At 31.7% G+C, this 27,107-nt stretch overlaps 1 protein-coding gene and 1 long non-coding RNA gene across 14 annotated transcripts in view; one reads left to right on the top strand and one right to left on the bottom strand.

Annotated features, from left to right (window-relative positions):
- The window catches only part of LOC126914695 (protein scalloped), a 333,396-nt gene that overhangs the window by 189,937 nt on the left and 116,352 nt on the right, over positions 1-27,107 (top strand). The window lies entirely within an intron of this gene.
- On the bottom strand, positions 22,145-23,378 carry LOC126914892 (uncharacterized). The gene is made up of 4 exons (XR_007709913.1): positions 23,195-23,378; positions 23,030-23,102; positions 22,458-22,578; positions 22,145-22,373 (listed from the first exon to the last, which is right to left on the bottom strand). It is a non-coding gene; the product is annotated as an uncharacterized LOC126914892 (long non-coding RNA).

Genomic DNA, 27,107 nt, shown 5'->3' with positions numbered 1-27,107 from the left:
AATACCATAGTTATTATGAAAAGCTTCATTTCTATTTTTAGAAATGGAAGAAAAAATATATAATATACATATTTTCAGATTTGTTTCAAAATTTTCCAATATAATTACGTTAGTTGTGCTCATTACCGTACTATTGAAATTCCAAGATTGAAATTGGACGCGAAACTTTAAATTGTTTTTGTTTGTAAATTTTGTTGATTAAATAGTAATTACAAAACTATAGTTAGTTTTGATAAAGGATTTGAGAATGGAATATAAAATAAAGAACATGTAAAATATACGCATCGAGTGTAAATTTGTAAATAAAGAAACATGAATTTTTTTTCTCCATATCTTCGAATTTCTAGACGTTTGTGAAAGATGGAAAATAGGCTTACTAGTTTTAATGGGGATTTTATAAAATGGACGTATATTTAAAATACATGCACAATACAATATAAATACATATACTATTGAACAAAATTCGAAAATAAAATGTACGGTTTCTTGACAAATTTTCAAATTTTATTAATACATATTGTATTGAAAAATGCCACCTTTTATGTTCTCTAACTCGATTTTCATGTTTCTTTTATTAACTTGTTTCATTTTCTAGCGAAAATATGAAAAAACCATGCTGGATTTCCATTCTTTGAATATTTTCAATTTTCTCAATATTCTCAAATTTCGACGATGTTCGAAAACTTTGACGAGCATCTACGTAATATGTACTTGATATATCGTTTCTATGAAGGAAAAGCGGAATCGGTGATCACGAATCGTTGGCGTGGAATATTTCCGCGCCGAAAAAAGCGATACATCGCGCGTATCGTTTCCCTTTCCGAAGGATTTCGAGGAACAAGACTTGCGTATCGCCGGATGCGTCGCATTAAGACGAATTAACGTCGTTTATTTAGAAGGAAAAAGCGGAAGGATAATGGCTGACTGCTTGGTATAATGAGTGACGCGATAATAACTTGCATTCTCTTAAGAATCCTGAAATAATAGTTCCTCTCGCGTCCAGATGCCGACGGATAATTTCTCCAGGTAGTGGTTTACGATTTTTCGTTATACTTTGCGAAAAAACAAATCTTTTTTCATTATACATTTAGAAAAAAATACGTATGAAAATTGAATTTTTTAAGATAATTCGATGTGTTCCCTTGTTTGTAGTTAAGTTTAGATTGATAATACTTAGAACGCGGATTTTTATGCATTTATGAAAGATATTAATACGTAAAAATGCACAGAATGAACTTAATATGCATAATCTAATATAATTTCAAGAACTCTGTACGATGGAACGGCGAATGCATTTGATTATTTTAAGACTATGTGATAATTTCTCCTAATAATTATTGCATTGTAAATAGAGAAATGTTTACTTGTATGGCATATAAACTTACCGTACTATATAAACTCAACTAATTATATTATAAAAAGTCTTATTTATATAATTTCTCTATTTCATATTATATAATATTTATGTAGGTATACATTTATTTCACTTTGAAACATGTGGCACTGAGTACAGAACGGATTTTCCGTTTTATTCGATATAGTTTTTATTTGAAAACATAATTTAAAATACATTTAAAAAATATTATAAGCGATATAAATTAAGTTAAATTAAAATTTAGTTAAGTTAAATGTGATACAAGGACTAAGTAAAGTTAAATTATTAAAATTAACTGTTATGAAAAGTTTTACTTGTATTTTTTTTAAATAAAACTCTATAATACTTATTTCTTATGTTCCTATGATATTTATCTCAGTAGTACATAAAACAGATTTTAAATTTTTATCTCAAATAAAAATTACAAGCTATATTCGATTCAATGATTTAATAATCCCAAAAAACTTCTAGAGTCGAACAGCGAATATGTATACTACGAAGAAGCAGCAAAACAGAGTAAAGCATACTGGGGGATGAGATTAGTCAGAAATAGCTTAATTAAAGGTAAAATAGTTATTAAAGCGGCCGAGAGTTGTCAGCGAGAGAGTATCGTTTAAAGAGTACCCGCGGAGGGTGAGGGGTTGGTGACTGCGAAGCTCGCTCATTAACGCGCTTATTAAGATCGCTCGACGATTAATTTCAAGCCGTGCGGAGTTATTCACGGCGGAAAGACAACAGAATTTCTCGTGTCGTAGCCTCATGCTCGTGGATGGTAATAATTTCTCACGGACTGCGTGCATCCGTGTGTGCATTACCTGCACGATGCTCGGCCTACGCGAAACGCTTTTGCCACCCAATATATACGAGCCATTGTCTCGGGAATCATTATTGTTGTGCAATGCTGAAATTACGGGCGGATCCTTCGCTTTGTGTGTGATACAACTCTCACGGGGATATCGAGAGATGTACAGGATCGTGCAAAAGTTTTGGTCCACCTACCAAATAAAATTTGGTTATATTTTTTTCTCATTTCTATTACATACATCTATAAGTATATAGTAGCTCGCGAAAGTATTTGAATATTTATAGACATCTTTTATGGATATAGTACAGCTGTTATATGAAACATTTTCAAATTTCTTGATTTCTTTTGAAAGTAAACTGCGGATTTTTATGCGAATTCATATTCATACTTTTATGAATACAATTGAAAGACTAGGACCTGGACAAATGTTTGTTTTATCTATTAAATATTACAACGAGTAGATACAGTACTTTGAAAATTATATATATTTTCGCATGTTATTGCACTTTTGTATCTTTAAATTTTGTCATATATACATAAAAATTCGCAATCTAGTTATCAGATATAAATATCACAATTATATTGGTGAAATTTTACATGAATCTGGAAATGCTCATAGAAATTATCAACATACGCTTTGTAAAAGTCATTCAAGAATTTGAAGAATCAATTATTTACTACATTGACACAATATAATGATATAATATAAGACACAATATTTATTGAGATCTAATTACATGTTGTAAGATTATTATCTTTGTCTTTCATACGTTACAACGTAAACACAAGATTATGTAGTATATAAGATCGCGTTTTCTTTTCTTTCATATAACAAATTAAAGCTAAGACATCTACCAAACTGATCATTTTTCAATCTAAATAGGTTAATACTTTTTATGCGGAATATCGGGATGGATCGATTAATGTATTAATTCCATTTAGTTATATAGCTCCATTTAAAAGAATAAAGTTGACTTTAAATCTCCTCCCCCGTTACTGAATCTGCGAAAAAGTAACTTTCATCATATGATGTCCTGCTTCGAACCAAACAACCATTGTTAAAACATTTTATTGATAACTTCTTCATAAGATATTTTATCGTCTCCAATTAAACGAAACATCCTGTATATAAAATATATGTTTATTAATATTTTTATTTTTATTTATAATTAGTTGTCATTATGAAATCATTATCGTAAATGACCCAATACTTTTGTACCGTACTGTATATACAACATATAGGGTATGTATATATATATGAAGAGAGAGAAAGAGAGAGGAGAGAGAGAGAGAGGCTAATTCTCTTAACTCGTACCATGTCGACGATTGGCAAATTGTTTATCATAATGATAATAATTTCTTGACTCGATAAAGGCCATTGTTGTCGGATCTCCTAGCGCGCGATAACTTTTCTTTTGGATTCTTAGTGCATGGAGTGGTTGTTGTTAAAGTAAAACGTCGATTGTCTCGTCTAACTGGACGAAAGGTTTCTGATAAATGGAGTTTTTGGAGTAGGATTGATACGAGGGTGAAATGATAGAATAGGAGAGGTGGATTGGGTAATAGTTATGTGATTATTTCCAATATTCTGTTTTTAAAAATAAAACTACTAACTGCATCAAAATAACGGTATGTAGCTTTCTTCTTTTCACAATTACTAAATATTAAAATGTAATGAATTTATATATAGTTTTCTCTTTTTTATGATTATCAAAACCATGTAAGAATTTTTGACAAAATTGATATTTATAAACATTGATTGAGATTAGCGCACTCGATATACAAGAACATATAAAAAAATAAAATACTCAAAATTTTCAAAAGTAAAGATATGAATTTTATACTTACTTTTCTTTCATCATATTTCTTCTAGATAATTATTCACATATAGTATGTATATTTAAATACACATTAGAAATTAATATTTACACTTTTAATCAATTGGACTAGTCTGATAAATTTAAATTATATCTTTGTAAATGATAAACTGTGTGGAAGATAGAATATTTGTTTTCTTCTTTTCAAGGCATCTTTTATAAAGTTTTGGCGATTAGTTTAAAACAATAGTTCAAACTTCAATGGAAACACCCTCAGGTACGAAGAAATTTCTTTATCTACATTGAGTAAAATATGAAATATACATATATATATATATAGAAATATATATTTTTTATAATATGTGATGAACAATATACGTGTTAAAATTATCTAATATTTATTACGATATCAGAAGAAATCACTTTTAGTCTTTTAAAAATGTGATTGCTGAATGAAAAATGTGATTGAAATATCATAGTAAGGCATTGTAAAAAAGAGTAATTAGGCAAAAGAAATAAAAACAGTTAAATATATTATATAATAGAAACAAAATGTGCCTTGCAGTAGAAATTTTAGTTCAATTCACTATAGTAACTTTGCGTTAGATATCTTTAAGGAATCCTAAGATCTCTTTCAACGATTGAAAAACATAACTAACTCAAAAATAACGTAAAAGTCTTATTAGAATGAAAGTTTGGTATAAAACGTCCGTATAAACCAACGCATCCCTCCAATCTTAAGCACATTTTTCCAAGAAATGGCAAAGCAAACATTTTCATCAGACGCGAACAGCACCGCTTGCGCGTGTCATTAATGTCGCGTATATACTCGCGACATCGTGAGACACATAAGTCGTCTCTAAAATAGACACACGCTCGGAGGCTCTGTCTCTAGCCCGTTATCTATTTCTGGTAAGGGTCTGTAAAACGCTCGAAGCCGGATCCTGGAAGCGGCTGCGAACAAATCTCGCCTGTACGACCTTTTCGTACGTAACGTTGCTATAGCCTGACAGAAATTCGTTCGGGATTTACTGTGTTGTCAATTCGCGGCGCATAAACGTCGCCACGGAAAAATGAAATGCTGATCCCTTTAGCGATTCATTAACGACAATACATTATAGTTCACAGCGTTCTATCGACTGCATTACTGACATTTCTATGCGGGGAGAAAGGTGTATCGATGTCAGTATAAATCACCGCATGAACTGCAGGCATAAACATATCCACGTGATCGCGTACACTTAGACGAAGAATCGTTCTCCGTCTTGTTTCCTTGCTGCCGTGGTTCTCGTTGTTACCGGTGTTGGTGCTTCGATTAACTCGACCCACGTGAAAACGTCGTCTGTCGGATCGAAAATCGTATACGACATGTTTGCTTTGTGGTGGAGAGATACAGTTCATTTAATTCTTTAGAGCACACAGTCTTAAGATAAAAAAGATTCTAGTTGTAGAAATCTTATTTAAAAACAGTTGCTCCAGATGAGTTACAGTGGTTATAAAAAATATTTGTGCATACTCTTATTTTCCAATAAAGCATTTCTTGATGAGGTTTCACACATCATCTTCATATTATTAAATTTTTCTAGTCGCATGATATTTAATGATGATGATGAAAATGATATTTGGACTTCATTAATTAGTACATATGTACATAAATGCTATAATAAATACAATGATGTATACTTTCTCGGCCACTATATGAGTACGTACTGACCAAATTAATATATCACTTTTCCTGCACGTCTATTAAACGTGTGTGGTATTTGCTATATTTATATTATATATATTTGTTATATTTGTCAAAACAAAAGCTGTGAGATATATTATAATTCATTACGCTTCGAGTTATTTTAATATTTTAAAGTGGAATGAAATATATATATACATAAGTATTAAAACGGTTTTTTTCGTATGGACATTTACCATAGAACACTTTTATGTACAGAGAATGTTTCGTTTAATGCAAAATACGATTTTTCAGTCATTTGTAGCCATATAACAAAAGATATTTTGAACCAAAATTTATCGATATCGAGTATACAGCGAATAATGATGATACAAATTTCTAAAATAACTTAATTATTACTAATCGTAAATTTCTTTTGATAATCTATAGTTGCATATGAAATAAATAGAGTTATGAGAATAGTCTCTTATTTTTATATTTTATTTCTTTTGTCAAATTATTTTATTTTCATTTAATATGTGTAAATAGTAATATTAACTGTCTTATTAGTTCCATTAATATTATCAATGTTTAAAAACTTTGTAACAAACACTTAAATATATTTCTTTATAATTACAAGAAATTCTCGTATAATTGATAAATATTTTATTTTTTTATCAATTTATGTAAAGTTTTCTATTTTGATCAATAATGACATGTATATTATATGTATATATGGTATGTATATTATATCTAAATATGTTTATGCAAGTAATTTGCGAAACAAATATGCAATTAGTCACGAGTACGCAAATATTATAATAACAAAAATAAACAACATACCTAAAACAAATCTTTTATGAATAGTATTTAATTGATTCTCATAAAGGGAAATTTCAGTGCTGAAATAACATGGATTCACAAGTAAATACATGTTGAAATCGATTCGATTATTTGTTGCTCTCAGGTTACAAATCGATCCAAAACGACATTGGGGCCAGTTTGTATGCGATCGCGTAAATTCAGAAATAGAATCGGACAGGCAACAGCCTGTTCCCCAAGATAGGTCAATAAAGCGTCTCGTTAATATCAAGGAAACACGTACGTCCCGGTAAGTTTGACAGTAATAACTGACAATAGCGATGCTTACCGGCGACGTTTAACGACACATCGAAGCACGAAGGGACGATCGCGTCGAGAGACACAGCAGCGATATTCACCGTGCCACCGAAGCTGCCCTAATTACCTGATTTAATTACCGCGACGGAATTACCGGTCGTTTCCGTGCCAGCCGGCACAATCGTGACACCCGTTACATATCTACGTGACTGTAACTGAACTAACGTGAAATCGAGATACTCGAACAGTTACACATGTATATATCGAACCTTGGTAATCCGACTCTCTATCATTCGAAAACCTCATTGGGATTACAATTTTGTTTCTGAACTATGTACACATGTACTTATATATTATTTCATGACTAGAAAAGTATTTTTATTTTTATCATTTCATATGCGGATAGTAGAATATTCCGTGTTCACTCCTATAATGTTTATCTGCGGGCAATAGAAGAATCCGACAACAATTTCAAATATTATGTAACTTTTAGCGGTGTAACTTTAGTGGTACATTTCACGAAATCGCTAAAAAGGCATGTAGCCCGCGGCATGTTTAAAACGTGCAAGATATTCCGTGTATAATGTATTAGATGTTTTAAAGTTCCTGACTTTGAAATAATTTTTGAATATTTTTAAAGGGTTTGAAGTTTTTAATGCATCAAAAGAATTGTACTTTTACTGTACTTTGATTTCTTTGCATTAAGATAAGAACACATTTCGTTGTTCAAAATGCAATAAGATTACAGAACTATTCGGCAACCCCTATAAGGCTACAATTCATTGGAAAATGTGGTAAATCTGAGAAGTCATTAAAAAATAACTAAAACTTTCGAAAATTATTGTTTCATTCGATACCTTGAATTCTAAAGAATCTATGTATATTATATTTGATGGCAATGTTCATACATGTCGTTACCATCTTCACGGTCAACAGGTTAGAATGGGTGAAGTAGGTTAATTGACGAATTTATTCGACTAGAATAAGTTACGATAATAATTGACAGGTATTCTTTTTTCTCCAAGTTGATCATAAATATAATCAAATGGATTATGTGTAGCGACTCATAAACGTATTTTCATTTTCATTTCATTTCAATGTGTGGTATATATATATATATTAATTTTTGAAACTTCTATAGTGCTATATGTAATGAGATACGACTATCGTAATTATGTTGGTAATACTTGAAATTATATGTAGATTGTTTTAATTTATAAAAGACGTTTTCAAAATTTATGTTAACTTACAATACATCTGAATTGATTTATTTATGCCAATAATACGAAGTATTATTTATAACAGATATTTCGCTCTTCCCGATTCATGACACTGTACTGTATTCTATAAATACGTCTGATTATGAGTTGCGTCCTGACTAGAAGGGTAGTTTCTCAGGGTTAAGAACCAGAAAAGTAAAAAATACACTTGAGTCTGCTGTACGAGCATTATTCTTTTTGTCCATAAATTTGATTTGATTATGTTAAAAAACAGTTTCTTATTTCTTCTGGAAAACATACTTTTTCGAGTTGAAACGCTTTCCTCGCAAGTGTGTGACATATATCATTTTTAATGAATAACAATGCTATCTATTACCTTTTATTTATCACAACCAGAAGAATAATCTACAATCTGCAGAGTCAAAATCGATCTAATAGTATGAAATCCGATAACCGATATTCTTAAGAGTACACAGATCACTTTTTGCGACGAATAATGTCGAACAATGTCTTTGCGTGGTCTCTAGCTTTTTCCTCGTCATTTATAACTTATAAAGTTGAGGTTGATTGTCCCTCTTTGAGGCGCGGTGTAAATGCCAGTGAGCAAATATGTATATATATACGTATTTACTTACATATGTATACTACACACATAATGCGTGGCAGAAGATACAGCAGACACTTGGATTTGTTGGTGAGTCACCGTATGACATTTGAACCCCACCAGAACCCAATCATTTCATGATACATTCAGAAATTCTCAACCAAACTTTTTTTTATCTTTATAATCAAATTTCATTGAATTTTTCTTTTAGTTAATCGTTAGACCACGAACTTTTATTCATTTATCGAAAATTTAAATGTAATATATATAAAATGTCACTATATGATATTTAACATTGACTCCTACCAAAACCCAATTACTTCGTAGTACATCCAGTGTTTCTGAAACAAAATTCCCTTTTTTCTCTTTGTAATCCAATTTTTTATTATCTTCTAGTCCCAATTCGTAAATCATCCACGGGAGTTTAGATTAAGTTACTTAATTTCAATTTGTTTCGTTTTAATTTGCATTTCATGCATTACGTATAAACATTTACGTTTACTGCGAAAAATATAGAATATAAATGAAGATTACACATCATAAAATTAAACAATTTAGCACAATTTTAATTCAAATTTTTATTTGTTATTGTGGTTATTATAGTTATTATTTATGATTATTTTTATGGTTTTATGTGTATTTCTAACTCAATAATACTAAAAAGAAAATAGTTTGAACCTTTCGAAAAATAAAAATAAAATTTGCATACTCCATATTATAACGACAGAAGATTTTAAAATAGGCATAAGAGTAGAAACGATATATATTTAATCCTAAAATCAAACGACGGAACGATTTTGATAATATACGCAGAATTACTTAATAACATACTGAATTTTCAAAATTGCAATAAACGATGCATACAATGAATTGTAAAATTATTCGTCTATAAAAAAAAAAAAAAGATGTTGCCTTATATTTTCCTACTGTAGCTTTCAATTGTTTGAACAACTGAAATCTAGGTTGTGGCAAGAGAGGGAGACTATAGAAGTATATTAAAGGTTAAGCTTTAATTTTTTGATAGGACAGATTTTTTTGTGGAGAGTGAAGTTTGTTTCATTTCGATGGAAATTTTATGCATATTTTATTATAGTGTAATGTGGTAATATGTGAAAGGATTGTTTGCAAATAAATTATAGTTAGTAACACGCGGAAAAGTATAATAATAGAAACTAAAACATGATGTAATTAAGGAAGCGGAGGGTTGCTGCAAGTGTCTTAATAAAGAAATACGGCTGAGAACGGCAAAGATGTGGATTACGAGTAGAGTGTAGAATTAGAAAATCGATCGTTAATATTAGAAAAATTATTTTCTAAATAGAAAATCTTAAAATCTTTCTCCGTCAAGTATTGAAATATTTTCATTGCATGTGTTAAAATAATGATTTAAACAACATCTTTGATTTTTAGTTGATAATACAGTATTATAAAAAGATAAATGATTATTTCTAGAAGAAAGAAAGAGTGAAATAGGAAGGTAAATAATTTCATAAATATTGTGTAAACTGAACTGAATCAGTATGTGTATATTAAAATAATAAATATGAAATAAGTAATTCTTTTATTTAAATAAGTAATTTTTTTATTATACTCAAAAAATAATATTCATTAAATGGAAGATTTATTCCACTTGATTAATTAACAACAAGTAAAATAGGATTTGCAGAATCCTTTTGCTTCAAAGAAATATTGATTTGTTAGTAACATACGATGTTAATATTACGATAGAAAAGTTGTTATGGTTGGTCAGTTATTTCTTTAATTTCGATTTAAATCTGTGCAACATGTTAGCTGATCTCATTATCTCTTAAGATCCCGTTTTCTTTTCTTCGTTATAGACTTCCACGATCACTTCCTCGATGTCAAGTAGACGATATTATATTAAATATTCACGTGAAAGTATCTAGAGATAAGTTTAAATGTCTAGACAATGGTTATATTGAAAATGTATAATAGATTATAAGTGTTTAAATAAATAAATTAGAAATAATTATAAAGAATCAATTTTTAGCTTCATTATATTGCTAGATATGATTAAAGTGAAGATAGAATATTATGACTGAAGCATATTAATAATTCATTAAATAATCGTTATGGTTTCTAATAATATCGAAATTAAGCGGGATAGTTTTATTTTCGATAATAACTATAATTTTAATAAATTTTAAATTAAACATTAAATTTGTAATTGTTTAGTATTATGTTTGAAGAACATTAATAATTTAATTAACTAACATTTATGAGATTCCAAATAATAATAATGATAATAATTAAATTTTATTATGTTATTACTAAACTTTGAATAGTATCACATCACATCTCAATTAGTTTAATGTTACGATTGAAGCACATTCGTAATTAATTAAATAATCGTATGTATTTAAAATACAGCTTTGCTGCTTTTTACTACTTTGACGATACGATATGAATAAAAAACAGTGAATTTATTCTTTTATACAATAAAGGATTGGATAATTGAAAATATTTTTATAACTCGTCATGCTAAAAAGATCTTTGATAACAAAATATGATAAAAAACAGGATAACTTTTTCATTGTATAATAATTATTCTGTTTGTTGTATGCGAATGTATAACGAATAAAATATGGCAACAAGGTCCGATTTATAATGTTTATATCAATATCGACACTATCTTACAACAACGAAACTGTTCACGAATCCCCTTCTATAAATCTTTCTTTCATCACTCATCAATTTGCCACAAAATCAATTCTGCATTACAGTACCATCTAAGCCGCAGATACCCATCTTGTTCACACAGCTTTTACTCCCTATCTATTACAACCCCTATACCATAAAATACACTATGGCTCAAAAATAATCCAGACACGCTTATTTTTGAAAAGATCTAATATTTGTTGAAACTTTATTTAAAATTTTGTTGTGTCTTGTAATGAGAGTGCTATGGGGATATAAAAAATCGAAGATTAAAACAAGGTTATATTAATTAACAAATGCTTTTTAATTCGCACAGAAATTCGAATAATCACAAAACATATAGAAAAATATGTATATATAAGTTTGTAAAAGCATAGAATATATAGAAATATAAAAAGGATAGATAAGTATATTGACAACAAACTAATCCACTGTTTCTAAAAATTAAAAAATGTAATTTATCAATCATTGTAATCTTCATATTTGTAATGTTTCTGTCACCTGCTTTTCTCAGTTGACAAGTTAACTTTTTTATAGTAAGAAAAATAAATACAAACCCGTATATCATGCTTATCTCAATCTAAAATCTTATCTCAATCAAAAAAGTAAAAAAATTCGATGATTTCCACAATTATTTATTCATTATATCGAAATGTTTCTCAACGGAGATTTATTACAGAATACGTACCCTACAGTAAATTATTAAGATTCTTTTGTTTTAAAGTGTTTAATATTTTCGTTTTCATACTTAATCGTAAGCAGATTATATTCGTGCATCATAGGACATAACCATATGGGGTAAAATTATCCTGTAAACTATGTAAAGTATTATATCTCGAACTACGATGGTCATAAACTATCGTTTACTCTTTTGGTAATAACAATTAAGAACAAAGAATGAGGAACGAAAAAGCTAATAATAGGAATAATAATGAAAATGTTTTTTGCGTGTATTGTCGCAAGAAATATGATGTAATCCAGTTAAATGAGAATTGTATACAATGAATAAAATGGTGGATACGTATGACTAAATTGGCTGTAGATGAGAATTGATTTTGATTGATTACCACTAGTTTTGTCCAAGTATCGTATAGTATATAACTACAGGTTTTGTTCAACAAATGGACCAAAATTGGGAAATAAAGAGATTTTGTTTTGTCGTTAATTCGAGTAGATCCTATGTTTGACATTTTAAATTTTACTTTTGTTATTTTGCATCCATAAAGACATTGAATGAATACTATTTTGATTACACGATTTGTTTTATAAATTAAACCATTCTGGACGATACAGTCCGTATATGTAACATACGGAAATCATCCTCGGGGGATTAAAGTTTAGAGTTTACCAGAGCAAGAAGCTTGGACAGAGATAGAAGAGCGAAATCGTAGCGAAAAGATGCTGGAGTGTTGCCAGTTGACGAGATCGTTAAGTCTCACACCTTCTAACGAGAGACAGAGAGGAATCGCTGAAGGAAGGGATACGGGAGGTTAACGGAGGTTGACAGGCAGCATGAAGATACGATTGAACCGTCCTTTTTCTTTCATCTCATGGTGCCTGGTATTTTTAAACGAATCGCGCTACCGGTTGACATTTTGTCGTCATCGATCGATCAGTCTTCAGCACCGATCTTCTTGAATTTTAACCCGCTATCGAAATCGAATGGTTGAATCAAATAAAGGACTTCATAGATATAATATTTATTTAATTATTTCTATTTGCAAATATATTGTTTTTAATGGAGATGCAGTTTCTCGCAAAAGTGTTCGAACGTTTACTACAAAAAGCTTTTATATATGTGTTATATACAACATTTTGAAATGTCATTAACTCTATAATGAGACGCGATTGCAATAATTATATTGGCAAAATTTGAATCCAATTTGAATCCAATTTGAAAATATGTACAGAAATTGCAAAATATTTATTACAAACTTATATTTAATAAAAAATTAGTATATACTATGAATGCTCGTTTTGATGTTTAAAAATGTCAAAGACAATCCCACTGAATACTCAGATTTATTAATAACGTGGATGATTACTGCTTTAAATACTTTTGTGATTTGTGAAAAATACATATATGTACATATATTTGTACTAAATATCTTGTAACTTCTAAGTATACATTTTCAAAATTGTTTGAAACTTTATATTTATCTGTTGGTATTTAAACTTGTATATAAGTTTCATACAACACACGTAACATGTTCATGAAAGGTGTGGATAAGTGTACGAATACTTTCATGAGTCACTGTACGTACATTGTACATACATATTTGAAATGGCTTGTATAAGATGGCTCGTAATAAATTAATCTATTCTTAGGAAGGTTCAATTATTTCAAATCATTTTTATTACAAAAATGGTACAGTACAAAATATTTCAAATAATGTTTCTCACACCATTTTACAAAAAGATTTATATCAAACTAAATTATTCAAAAAAAAAGGAATCAATCCCTATTGTTAAATTGTTCAAAAATTTCTGAAAATAATATGTCTCAGATAGCGATTTTTATTTCAGAGACTCTTACCAAATTATTTCATTTCTTAAAATAATCATATTTCCAATACTAGTTCTTAAAAGTTAGTCAAATGTAAAATACTTTAGATTGGCTTAAATAGCGACTTCTTATATGTATTGTATTAGAAAGAGACTCGTGCCAAATTAATTTATCCAAAAATGACTAAAATTTAAATAATACAATTTTTGCAACTCTTTCGCTAACAGAATAATTAACAAAGCATCTTTCCAAAATCTAAAGGCTTTCGAATAATTTTCCGAGTACTTACGGGTAAGAGGATAAAATCTGGTGTCGCAGCGAGCATTATGTAATCGTATTAATAAGCGCGCACACGCCTTTCGACTGCAAGAGGATCATGAGCGGAAGAACGGTCGCCTTCGTTTCCACGAAACGGATTCTAATTACGACCAAAGATGATACATGGTTTTCTCTGCTTTTACACGACCCAGCTTTCTCCTCCTTCGCGTTCATCCTGCTCATCTTCGTTCAATTCGTTCCCTAGCGAAGAACTTGAGCAAAGAAAGCTAAATACCTCGAGCTCTTATTTCTTCTTTCAACGTCTTTCCACTCTTTTCATTTTTTTTCGACGTGAACACGAACTGGATGGATAATTAACTTCCGATGTGAGCTCCGCTTTCTTTTTTTCTTTTTCAGATTGTACATATTTAATTTTAGGGTGTGTTACTTTTTACGTTTCTTAGAAATCTTTAGATATATTGATTATGTATACAAGAAAAAAAAGTTAATTCAATGATATGAAATTGATGAAATTATTATTACGATGTCAAGTATAGGTTGCTTACACTGTAACGTTTCAAATGAGGTAATAATTCTTACGTGTTTTGATTTTTTTATTAACTTTTTCAGCAAATTATGTTTTTATAAGTGTAGTAATAAAGAAAGTATGTATTAATCTGGTCAATATGTATTCATAACTCATCCAGAGTGATGTTAATTTAAATAAAATTTCCGTGCACCTAGAGTCTTGTCTTCTTTTAAAATTCTACGCCCCGAAAGGTTAATTAAGGTCCTACGGTACTTATGAAAGATAATACGGGATTACAAAGGGTTAAAAGTGTCCAAAAGATGCTTAGAATGAAGTAATAGAAAATTACAACTTTCTCCCGAGATAGTCGTTTTGAAACATAGTACATCGCGTGAAGACCAGAAACAAGAAGAGTCGAGGAGGATACGTCGTAAGGCGGGGGTGCTTGTAAGTTGAACGTCCGCTGCATCGAATATAAATAGCGGTCGGCGACGTTCGTCCACCTCGTCTTTCTCTTCTTACTCTTCTCAGTGTATTCTTTTCTTCTTCTTCCTTTTCTTTCCTTTTTCTTCTTTTACTACAGTCGCCTCTTCGTTCTACTGGCCGCCTCCTCTTTAGGCTCTTCGTCTTCGTCTCGACACTTTCCACTAGAACACAAGGCTCATCGATTCTTTACCAAGAGTCGAGGAGAAATGTCTACAAAGTGTAAATTCAATTAGGCAACGATCTGCTTCCTCCAACACCGGATTAATTTTAATGAAATTATAAACCGAGCATTCATTCTTTACTACGATTCGTGAATCAGACTGACCTCGTTTTCAACAACGAGGCACTCTATTATACGTGAGAAATCTTATTATGCCTATCTGTTCCTATCATTTTTCTATATTTTTAAATAGGTATAAAATAAACTCGTTGACAAAAGAATAATCATTTGTTATTTGCAAACTATATACATTCATTGTAGACTGTAATTCGTGGTACGAATACGGTTAGAGAAATATCTTAAAAGTAAAAAACAAGACGAAGAATAACAAAGTTATTTTTGAGAATGTAACTAAATATGTCCAAACACTATATTTTCCACAAAATGAGACTTCAAGTGAAATAATTTTATCGTAAATTAATTTTCAATCAAAATTTTGTTCTAATATGTTTCTGTAAATGTTTTAAGAAATTGTAAATATAATATACTTTTATATACTTGTTGCATATCTATTAGCCAAGTATATTTTAGTTTTTTCGATTATTCATTATATACTTAATTGTTGCAATTTCTATATGCATTTACAAAGTTGTTCCAAAATTTACCAATATAATCATGATAGTCGTGTCTCATTACAGTGCTAATGAAATTTCAAAACGTTTCGTATTATATATTGATACAAAATTTCTCTATAAGTATTCAAACGCATTCTTGAGTGACTGTATTTTTTAACATTAGAAAATATAATTGGACCAACACCGGTGTTAAAGTTTAGAAATAGAAATGAAATAAAAATTGATCTAACTAAATTAAAATTTAAGAGCTGCATCTGCAAATTTTCACATATATGTGATCTAAACTGGATTGTAGGTGATTTCGCGTTCCATGGAACTAGAAGCGTTGCGCACGTGTACGTGTGTGAAAACTTGACGAACTCCCCTTCTCGGAACATTTCTCATCGAAACAGCCGCGTGTTGCGCAGCCTCTTCCGTATTCGGTTGGGTTCAGTCGTAATGATCTTCAGGGATCCCGGGAGTTAACAGGGCTTTATAGGCGGTCAGGAAAACACGTGTTCGTAAACCAATGCTCGCCTCACGAATCACTCGGGGTGATTTACATCGAATCCTGACCATCCTCTTCGAGCTTTTAATCTCAATTTCATATCAAGCGAGTTTTTTTTCAAATTTTAATTAATTTCCCCGGTTTTTTACAAAGATTAATATGAAAAAAGTTTGAATTTCCCTCCTGAGATATCTTCATTTCAATCGCGCTATCTATTTGATTATTTTTTATGAGATGTGTTTTAAAAAAAAATTATGAATAAATGGATATGCAATGATTTTATTCTTATAAATATTACATTCTTATAAACTCTATTCTAATAAAACTTGTAAATTTTATATTCTTGTAAATTCCTCTAAATTATATTGTTATATATTCTTACAAATATTGTATTTTTATAAATTCTTAAGTTACATTGTAATACATTCTTATAAATTTTATATCTAATTTTATAAATTGAGATAAAACATAAAAATGTTTATATTCTACTACGATACGTAAAAACAAAAAATTAGATTCTTGACGAAAGTTTTTCATGTACAAATTAGCTATTAATTTAAGTTAGCTTTCCATTAAATCAATTCTTTTTTGCATTGGATTAAATATTTCTGTTTTCATTATGTAATATATGTATATGTGAACCTGTTTTGTTTAATAACTTCAGAAAATATTCTAGTGAAATCTATACATACTACTGCTCAAAAATATTTATAGACTTGCTGATTTTAAACAAGATTTATTTTAATTAAAAAGTTACTAAATCTAGAATAATATTATGAATTGTCAAACTTTTTATAAAACATTTTTTGTAATATCTTTATAAAAAATTTGTCGTATTCTATGGTATTACGATAGTATGATATCGATGAAATAAAATATATATATTAAAATTGAAAAATGTTGTTCACACGAGCATTGATTCTGAATAAAAATTCATCGTCACAATGAACAACGCTGAAAGCGATTTTTTTTACTTAACTAGAATTTTCTGTGCCGCGTGAAGGTTCGCAACTGACGTAAGTTTGTTGGCGTGGAGATAAGTTGCGCTTGAAAACCGCGATAAAGGATGTTCGTCTTCGTCTCTGTTTTACGTCAAACGAATTTCCACGGTGGATGAGGGGCGGAGGGCCGCAGGTGGATGTACTTTATCGATTTTGGCATACCAGACAAGCTGCTTGTGCTTTCACAGCGATAATCCGGCTACCGCTGCTACTGGCTGGGCTGGTGCGGCTTAAATCGCCCACTTGAAAACTTCATCGACACGCTGCACCCCTGTAACTTTCCCTTGGCCTGTCCTGCTCTGAGAACCGCGTTTTATTTCAAAAATTGCAGAATATACAACGTTTAGTGTGAGGAGAGAAATTGATTCGTTAGATGACAGAAACAGTTTTACGGAAGCAATAAAGAATTAGCTCTGCAGTTCCCATAAGAACCTACAAGTATTATTTTTTTACTTGCTTCTTTTACTCACTTTCCATGATATAACTAAATTAATAATTTGTAGGTTTTAATGCATTCTAGTTCGTATTTATTTGAATTAATCCAGTTCGAATTTATTTGAATTATTTCGTATTAATGTTGCTTCTACTTGGATTCGTAAATAATAGAGAATTAACTCTCCAGTTTTCATAGACACCCATAGATACGTATTACTTTTTATTTGTTCTACATTGTATAACGATATAACAAACAAATTAACAATTTATACATTTTTTTATTACATTTCAGTAATTAGTTTGTACCTATTTATTTTGAGTTTGGAAGTTCCATATGTATACTTGAATTTGGCTAATTCCGAGTTGGGCAGACGCGAATAATCCACAAGAGATTATTTTACATATAAGAATAAATCGAAAATGTGGAATACAATTTTTTATATGTTGTCGTTTCCGAGAAAATAAAATTCACGCGTATAGCAGGCCAATTGTTAACTAAATACGATCAAACTTTATTTTTATCAAAAACAAAGCTTTAAGCGGAAAAATGTTATTCTAAATTTTTAACTTATTTTCGCATATAGAATAACCTATTAATTACTTATTCGCTACTTAGCTAAGTTCGTAAGTTACTCGCTACGTACGTACTTACTCGCTAATTAGCTAAGTTCGTAAGTTTGTATGTACCAAACAAATTCTCAAACTCAATTTTCTGGAAAACGGAGAGTTGTATGAGAAAATATTCTACATTTCCGATTTATTTTTTCACATAGAAATATCCTCTTGATAATGATGTCGCGATTGCCAGAAAATCCCGTATAGTAGGTCAAAAAGTGTTTTCTTTTAGAAATGGAAAATAAAAGGAGAGAAGAAAGTGCATTTCGATTCTTATAAGTGACGGTGGAAATGCAGCTTAAGTAGGATGTCCCGGCACGAAAGGTCGCGTGCATCTATCCTCCAGACGGGAAACTAGGTTAACCATCGCGGAATCGACGTAATGACTCGCAATTAAAATGAAATCAGAGGCGAATTTAATCGTCGTTAGATTTTCTTTACTCGCGTGTTCCTGTTCTTTTTTGTGTTCAGGGTGGTAGGTGGTTCATGGTACTAGAAAGGAGAGAAATAATTATTTGTCGAGAAGTATGTAGAAAGTGGTAGGGAAAGTTTTTATGCAAGAGACTTTGCCTTCGAACGGAGATTTAAAGATTCGAGTACCTATTTAAATTTCATTTCTTACTTCCTTAGTTTATACTTTATTTTTCTTACGTTATTTTTACTCCACATATATAAAGTGCACTGGTATGCAATCTGCTATGTATGAAATCTATTAAAATCCAATTTAGTCTTCTCTGTTCTCATATTGTATTTTCATATAAATAGAATGTCGATTTTATTGAAGATAAATGATGTTCCTATTTATCGTTGAGTATATCAATTTTAAGTACTAAAATCAATGTCAATTGGTTTATATTGTTATTTCTAATTCCTTACAATTTTTTCGGTCACAATTAAAAAGTGCAGGGGAAAAAACATGATAATATTAAACATTAAATACATTAGTTTATTAGTTGTCAGATCGAAATTTATTCAGGTTGGAACTTTTAGACGTTAACGATTAATCGACATGTGAAGTCAGCCAATGATAATCAGTAACAATTGAAAAGCACATGATAAAATTTATTAATTAAACAAAATTTCATAGATTTATCTATCTTTAAAAAGCTTATATTGCCTTCTAACTATCTTAGTTACTAATTACAAGCAACATCAAAATTAAAAAATCAACAAAAATATATTTATCATGTACTCTTCAATTGATAACATGTCAACCAATCGTTACTGTCTACAGGTTCCTTTAGAAATCAAAGAAATCTCAATCCAACAACCCTAATCTTACAAAATATGTCAAGCTAGTAATGTAATGTAATCTGTAGAGATCCCTATTTCACATGCATGTAAACATATGTTTGCAAACGAATCCGAAATTTAATCCGGGTAATTTTTAGTGCATAGGTGGTACCTATATATTTCTATTGTATTGTATATATATTATACTAATGTATTCTAAGTATATCAGTTGCAAATTGACATCATGCGAGCCTGGACAGTTGGTTGAAACTTGTTCGTCCTCAGAAATTGCTGAATCGATGATCGAAAAAGCGTATGAATTCGATTAGCTGATTTTGAGGTCATTCTAACTCTTCATTTAAATATAATGTAAATATATATTTATTTATTTATCTATTTATATATTTAGAAGATATTCTTGATTACTACTTGATTAGTAGGCGTTATATCAGTATCATACAAATATCGTAAATGTTTTCAATAAGATTTACATAGGTTAACAAACTTTAAAACCAATATGTAATTGTTATAATTAACTATACTATATATTATAATCCTTGTAAATAGTTTCAACAAACTTTTCTTATGTATGCATATTAAATTATAATCTTGTTAAATACAAATTTTATTGTATTAATCGCTTTCTTGCTAAATTAGGTTAATTTAGTTTACATTTTGTATATGCACTGAATGTATTGACATTCTTTGGGACATAGTCAAATAAAAAACTTCCCGCCTTCTTGGTGCTTACATATATGCACAGTAGAATATCTTTGATCCTACCTTAAAATATGAACACATCTCCAAGTACAGCGGTTTACAATATGTTCCACCGGTTTCGTGTTGCCACTGATATGACTAACACGCGTGATGCACAAGAAAAGGTACGTATTAATTTGGTTAGTAGGTGTTCATAATTCTCTCCAAAGTGGTAGAAATTTGAAATAAAATTTCAGTACAACTAGAGATTTTTCGGTTTTTTAAACCCTGTGTTCTAAGAAGTTGATATACATTTCACGCACAACCAGGATTTCTACCAATTTCCATCTTTCCGTGTTCTCGGAATCTCGCGAAGTAGAAACAGAGAGAAGTTAGAGTGTCCGCAAAATCCTCGAAACTTTTTCTCGAAATAGTCACGAAGAAGATAGATAGAAGAAACAAGAAAGAGAAGGATCAGTCGATCGTTTGGCAGCATTCTTCTCCGTCTAACCTCCTAACGAGCCGATTCTCAAGGGGCACACAGAGGCGGCTGGGGATCGTCTTCTGCTTCTACGTTCCTCTTCGTCTTTTCTCTCTTTGATTCGTCCGACTCCACCTTGGTTGACGACGAGCGCAACAGATCGTGGTTCTCAACTCTGAAGTAAGCAGCTGCAGTTCACCTTCCAAAGATGCTTAAATTCTCCCTCCCTCCTGCATGTTCTTGGCTGAGGGAAACTGATGCGGATTTGTTGCCTTCTTCTGAGGTTTCGGTGCTTTAAAGCTGCATTTCGTTAATTTTCTAGCTGCACTTGTACTTAGGTGCTGTTTCAGCTTGATTTCTGACTAGGAGACTGACTGAAACGTCGGTCTATACATGGAATAGAAATTTTCTATTTTTCTAATAATTATTCTATTTTTAAAATAACGTAAATATTTCATGCAGCATTTTATACGCAAATGAAATTAATTTATTTGGAACCAAATAAAATATTTGTTACTTTACTATATAAACTATTTCTTATTTGTTAGTATGTTTATTCGTTATCCAATTTTGAACAGATTTGTCAATATACATCCTTACCAAGACTTTTACTTACTATGTACCACTGTTATTATGTTCCTTCCAGTTAATGGAATTAATTACCTTTTTTAAATGTCATATATAGGACAAATTTGCAATCAATAAATAAACATTATTGTCTCAGATAATCTATTTCTCAATGTCTTACTCTCACAATTATTTGCTTAGTTGTAAACTTTTGTACATAACTAAATAATGAACATGACATCAATTGAAATGCATTTATGATATAATACAAATTGAAATATTTATTTAGAAATTTAAGAAGATCACGTATTTAATCTTTTCGCATTTTCTAGCAAACCCTTTCTCATCAATGTCGAAAACCCTCCTCAGAATATTTCCATCAATACAGTTGCTAAACTCGAAACATCTCGATGTCGCTTTCAGTTCACTTCATTCAAATTAATCAACTTATCCAAAGACGACAAGCTCACATCATGGTGCAATAGCACGCTCGGTCACGCGCAACGCGTGTCGCAAAAGAACTGGAAAGTCACGGATGTAAAAACGAAAGAAAACAACATACAAACGAGAGAATGAACGAGAGAAGGTGAGACACAGAGAGACGAGACTCTGGGCGTAGGTAATTATCCATAGGAAGGTTGAAACTGGAAAGCAAAGTCGAAGGGTTGCCTCTCCCGTGAGAGGCGTGAATTACACAGCGAGGCAAGCGAGCCGGCAGACAGGCTCATTGTCCTCCGCTAGTTTAATTAATGCAGCTGAACCGGCAGCCTCTCGTTCCTCCTTCTCCTCTTTCCGCTTTCCCTTCGTCTGCATTCTAGCTAGCTGTCTCTCCTTTCTTCTCTCCGACATCCGCATGCTTCCAACTGCCACGATCTTCGATCATGTACAGAGAGATAGAGCGAAAGATGAGATACAGGTATATAGAAGAAGAGGTTAGCTTTGGAGTGAGGGTGATCCACTGTGGTGTGCACTTGCTGCACGGATTTCCACGATGATCTGTCAATTAGAGACGTGACACGAGCGCCTTTGTTGATCGTGGAACGACGATGTTCTGAGAAAGCTTTATATGTATGTACATACTTGGTTTTATGGGTTCTTGGAGTATGGCTGTTGACTTTTGTACAGTTGTTGCGAGGATTCGTACACAATAGTCTGAACAGCGTTTGCTACTTGAATGAAACAAACTTTCCTATGGACTTTACTGCGGAATAAGGACATCATAATTATAGTTTTCATTTTTAAATATAGTTGATTACAGTTCCAATTATATATAAGAATTCAATAAAAGACTTAGTAATAATAATAATAGTAAAGAATAATTTTTGATAAAAGTAGTAAACATGCATTATACAAAAACGTAAACGTTAAAATGAATGACTACTGGCCACTCAGGGGTTAAATTCAAACTTGATATGTACTTAGACTTAATATTATATGTAGGTATAAACTTATTGAACGTAATATCTCTGGATAGTTTAACAAGTATTCTAAGTCTCTAATAAAACTCTGAAACTAAACAATATATAGCGGCTACAAAAAGGTATTAGCACATATCCTTATTTTCCAATGAGGCCTTCATTTATCAGATTCTACCTTTCATTTTCATAGGATCTAATTCTTGTAGTTACACGAAGACATTGTTAAGTACTTACTTAATTTGTGTACTTCATAATATGAAATTTAATGTACTTGGACCTAATTACTGGATGTATGCTCATATAGATGCTATAATAAACATAACAGTACATCAATACTTTTCATAGTTACTATACATCGAAATAAACATTCCGTCATAAACGCTTCTTTACTGATTTTACCAATTTTCACAAAAAGATTCTCCGTTCCCTCTATCAATCTCTCTAGCGTAAAAATATATAATTTTCCGGATGTTTCACTGCGTTTCAGTTGCGCGAGTATCTCGTTATCCCGGCTCTCGTCTCTCGCGAAGCCACTCGGAACTGCGGCGTAAAGTCAAGCGAATGGTTACAAATTGAAGACGCTAATTTACACACGGTTTCGCACTCAAGCTTGCTTGGCTCCGCCGACCTGGCTGGCTGCTTGCTTGCTTGCTTCTGCTTATTAACTCGCACAAGTTTACGAGCTAGCTTCTAACGGCTAACAAGGTAAACAATGTTTGGCAATTATTTCGGTTAAATGATCCTCCTGAGACGCGGCTGCTGGATACAACGGCCAGGTAAAGGAAACTAAGGTTGGAAGACACCTTTTACGTGTGTCTCCACTATTTGCTTGCGTTTATCCTCGCCAGCCCATCCCCCCCTCTCTCTCTCTCTCTCTCTCTCTCTCTCTCTCTCTCTCTCTCTCTCTCTCTCTCTCTCTGCTTCGATCTTTGAAATATTCCAAGTGAAACATTGTAGAAAGTAATGTTTTAAAAGAGTATAAACATGTAAAGTGACTACAAACAATGTCTACGCACAGTGATATTTATTACAGGATTTACACACCAATGAATTAGGTCCAAGTATAAATTTCGTGTTATTTAGTAATACTTTCATAGGAGTAAAAAGATCAGGTATTATGAAAATGATAGAACCTTGTAAAAAACATTTTATTAAAAAATAAAGATATATGTAAATATTTCGTATAGCCATTGTATATTGAATCTCAAAATCAAATAAAATTTTCGAATTTGTATGATCTCCAATAAAATATTGTTTATATAGATCGCTTATAGGCATATTAAGAAAAGTATTAAAATAGAATTAAAAAGGGGTTAAAAAAAGATTATTAAGACTAAAATTTTATGTAACGTTCTTTTTAAATAACATAATTTATTAAATAAAATTATGATACTAGAATCCTAGAAAATAATTTACTTTTAGAGTAAATTTTAGGCATCTCTGAAAATGTACAATTTTAAAAAAATATATATATATATATAATATAAGTAATATAATATAATTGATTTCATCGGTTTGTTAAGTCAATATTAATAAAAATCTATATTATACAAACATTATTATTTATGACATTTCTTACCTCAGTTCTTTCTTTTATATTTATTTTCATTATCATGAATTTTTAATGAATTTTGTCTCAGCAGGGTATAAAATAAATCACAAATAAATTATTACGTATAATATTAATCGATTTACAACCATCACAGCATATTACAATTCCGGTTACCATGCAACATAATTGACAAAGACGAAGAACACCTCGAACGCCGAACTCGTTTACGTCATTCGACTTAATTTTCCTGTCACTCGAGCTCCTGTAGGCTTGAGTCAACTTTACGATCGTTCGATACACGTTTCCTGCTTTCCTTGCTGGATAGTTGCCACGTAATGTGCTCTCCTGTAATTACATGAATTATGCTCTGGTGTACCTAGCTCTTCCTCTCTTATTTTTCTGCCAAACTAGTTTGCCTCTTTGTACACTCACTAATGTCCCAATCGGCTTTCCTCTTATGCAAATTGATTAACGGTGCATCCGTGCGGCGTGTCTATCTGTTGCCTTCTTCTTCGTTGCGCTTTTCGTTTTTTCGCTTGTTCCTTGTTCTATCGGTTATATTGGTCGATAAATATGTATTCAGCGTACCTTGTATCTGGTTATCATCGATGATTTTCAAAACTGATACACTCGTTCGTGTTCGTGTTCGTATTCGTGTTCGTGTTCGTGTTCGTGTTCGCAAAAATAAGAAAAATAATGTCCATCTATATTTTTGATGGTCGTTCGCTTATTACAATTTAGTATTTATAATATACGAGTTTATCTGGTAGATTCTTATAATATTAATGCGTATAGTATTTGTAATATACTTGCTGTACTATACTTATTTAATATACTTATGCACTTATTATATTATATTATTGTAAACAGATATATGTATATAGTAATATGTGACATTTTGCACACCTTGATGACCGAATATTATTGCGACTTATTGTAGGATCAACTTATTTAAAAAGTTAGAATTAATACATACAAAAATACATAACGTTTTGACAGCAGCTACATTCATTTTCGGGAATGATAATATTTCACAATCCACTTGAAGATTACACGAAGTATAATTGCTGCCGAGATAAGCGTTGCCAAGTAATAAAAAAAATTGATTTGATACAGTTCTATCAGAGAAACACTAGACAGAAATAATAATTTTCATGTGATCATTATCTCTTAACTGGTATCATTTGGTCATCGTGAACCATAATAATTTAGGCTCGGATTATAATTTAATCTAGTAATATTGAAATTTTTAATTCAATTTAATTTTATTGAAAATCTCTACCATGCAGAATGTAAAATAAAATGAAATTAATTTTAATAAATATACAGGTCGAATTCAATCTCTAAGATTTCGATCATTTTTTAATATGTGGTGAAGATTGGCATGACTCTGTACAACAGTTCTAAACAGTAGTTTCCAAGATGCAAACAACTATCGATACCACTACAATGAATTCTGCATACAGTTGTGCGTCCGTGACAGCATATGCGTCCGTACTCGTTGCCAGCCGGCGGCCACTTATCTTCTGTTTACAAACGAGGGTCAGGCGAACTTAAAGACCCCTTGTACATTGTACATTTGCGAGTCTGTAAGAAATGTCTGTTACAAATTATAGTTCAATTAAATATGAATATCATCAATGTACATATTTGATTTGGGTTTAGGTTTTTACAAATGTATAAAATAATAAAAACTAATAAAAAATAAAATAAGAATACAAGCCACATAATACAAATTCAAACTCAATACATGAATGATATTTGCCTGTAATTGAATTGTAACGAATATTTCTTACAGGTGAATTGCGCCTATCAAGTACACGCAGCGTTATTTTTTTAACGATTTCGTTGCTGGCCTAGAATGCTATACCAAATCCGGGCACTCCTAGGACCATCGGAGTTGGGATATGCCCAACCAGCGTGTTTGGTCCCTCACCTTGCTATCTGTATCAGTTCCAGCCTACAGGATCCTTCACTCGTCTCAGGTCGAACGGAGGGTATTTCCATAATCCTATCATCTCATCAGGACGGTACCGGAGTAGTTGCGGCGCTACTCTTTCGCCGATGTCTTTCGGGGAGACCTAGAGCCTGCGCCTGGCGACCCCCTTTAGCCATCTAGCCACCATTTGGCTATAAACCACCTCCCACGAGTTCAACAGCAAGCGACCGAGAGCGGGGGAACCCCCGAGGCTGATCTTGGCCCCCGTGGTACCAATTTAAGTCATTGGTGGGACTATCGGAATGTCTCGTCGGCCACGTCACTGCCAGCCGGGTTCTTTGTAACCACCGTTACTCGACACGACCAGATGGGACCCACGTAAGCCTCAGCCGATGCCGATGGTCTCGGTCTTGAGTCTCATCCCGACGGCCCCATTCTGGCTCGGGTCTACAGGTTCGCCATTACTCAAAGGACTCACACAAGCGGGATACAGTCGCAACACGCGGTTCTACACTCCCGGCGGTCCTCTTTGCGGAAAGATGTTTCTTAAAAGTGAGGTGTATTGACCGTGATAGTTGTAGCTGCTGGCTGTAGATGTCACTGACGGGGTACTGCTGATTTTCTTCTGTTTTTGATGCATAGAAGAAAAATCGGACTCCGGTCGCCGGGATTTGAATCCGGGTCCCGAACGTTCGTAACCTAAGGCGCTAACCACTGCGCTGCCGTCGTCCGACACTAGTCAGTGTCGAATGGTGGTATTTGCTGTTGAATGCCGCCACTCAATAATACTTTCATAAGAACTGCACCTATCAAGTCTACTG

The sequence above is a fragment of the Bombus affinis genome, chromosome 3, assembly GCF_024516045.1.
Source record: "Bombus affinis isolate iyBomAffi1 chromosome 3, iyBomAffi1.2, whole genome shotgun sequence".
NCBI lineage: Eukaryota > Metazoa > Arthropoda > Insecta > Hymenoptera > Apidae > Bombus > Bombus affinis.
Note: the sequence above shows the minus strand (reverse complement) of the source record. Positions and strands in the feature narration are given on the sequence as shown.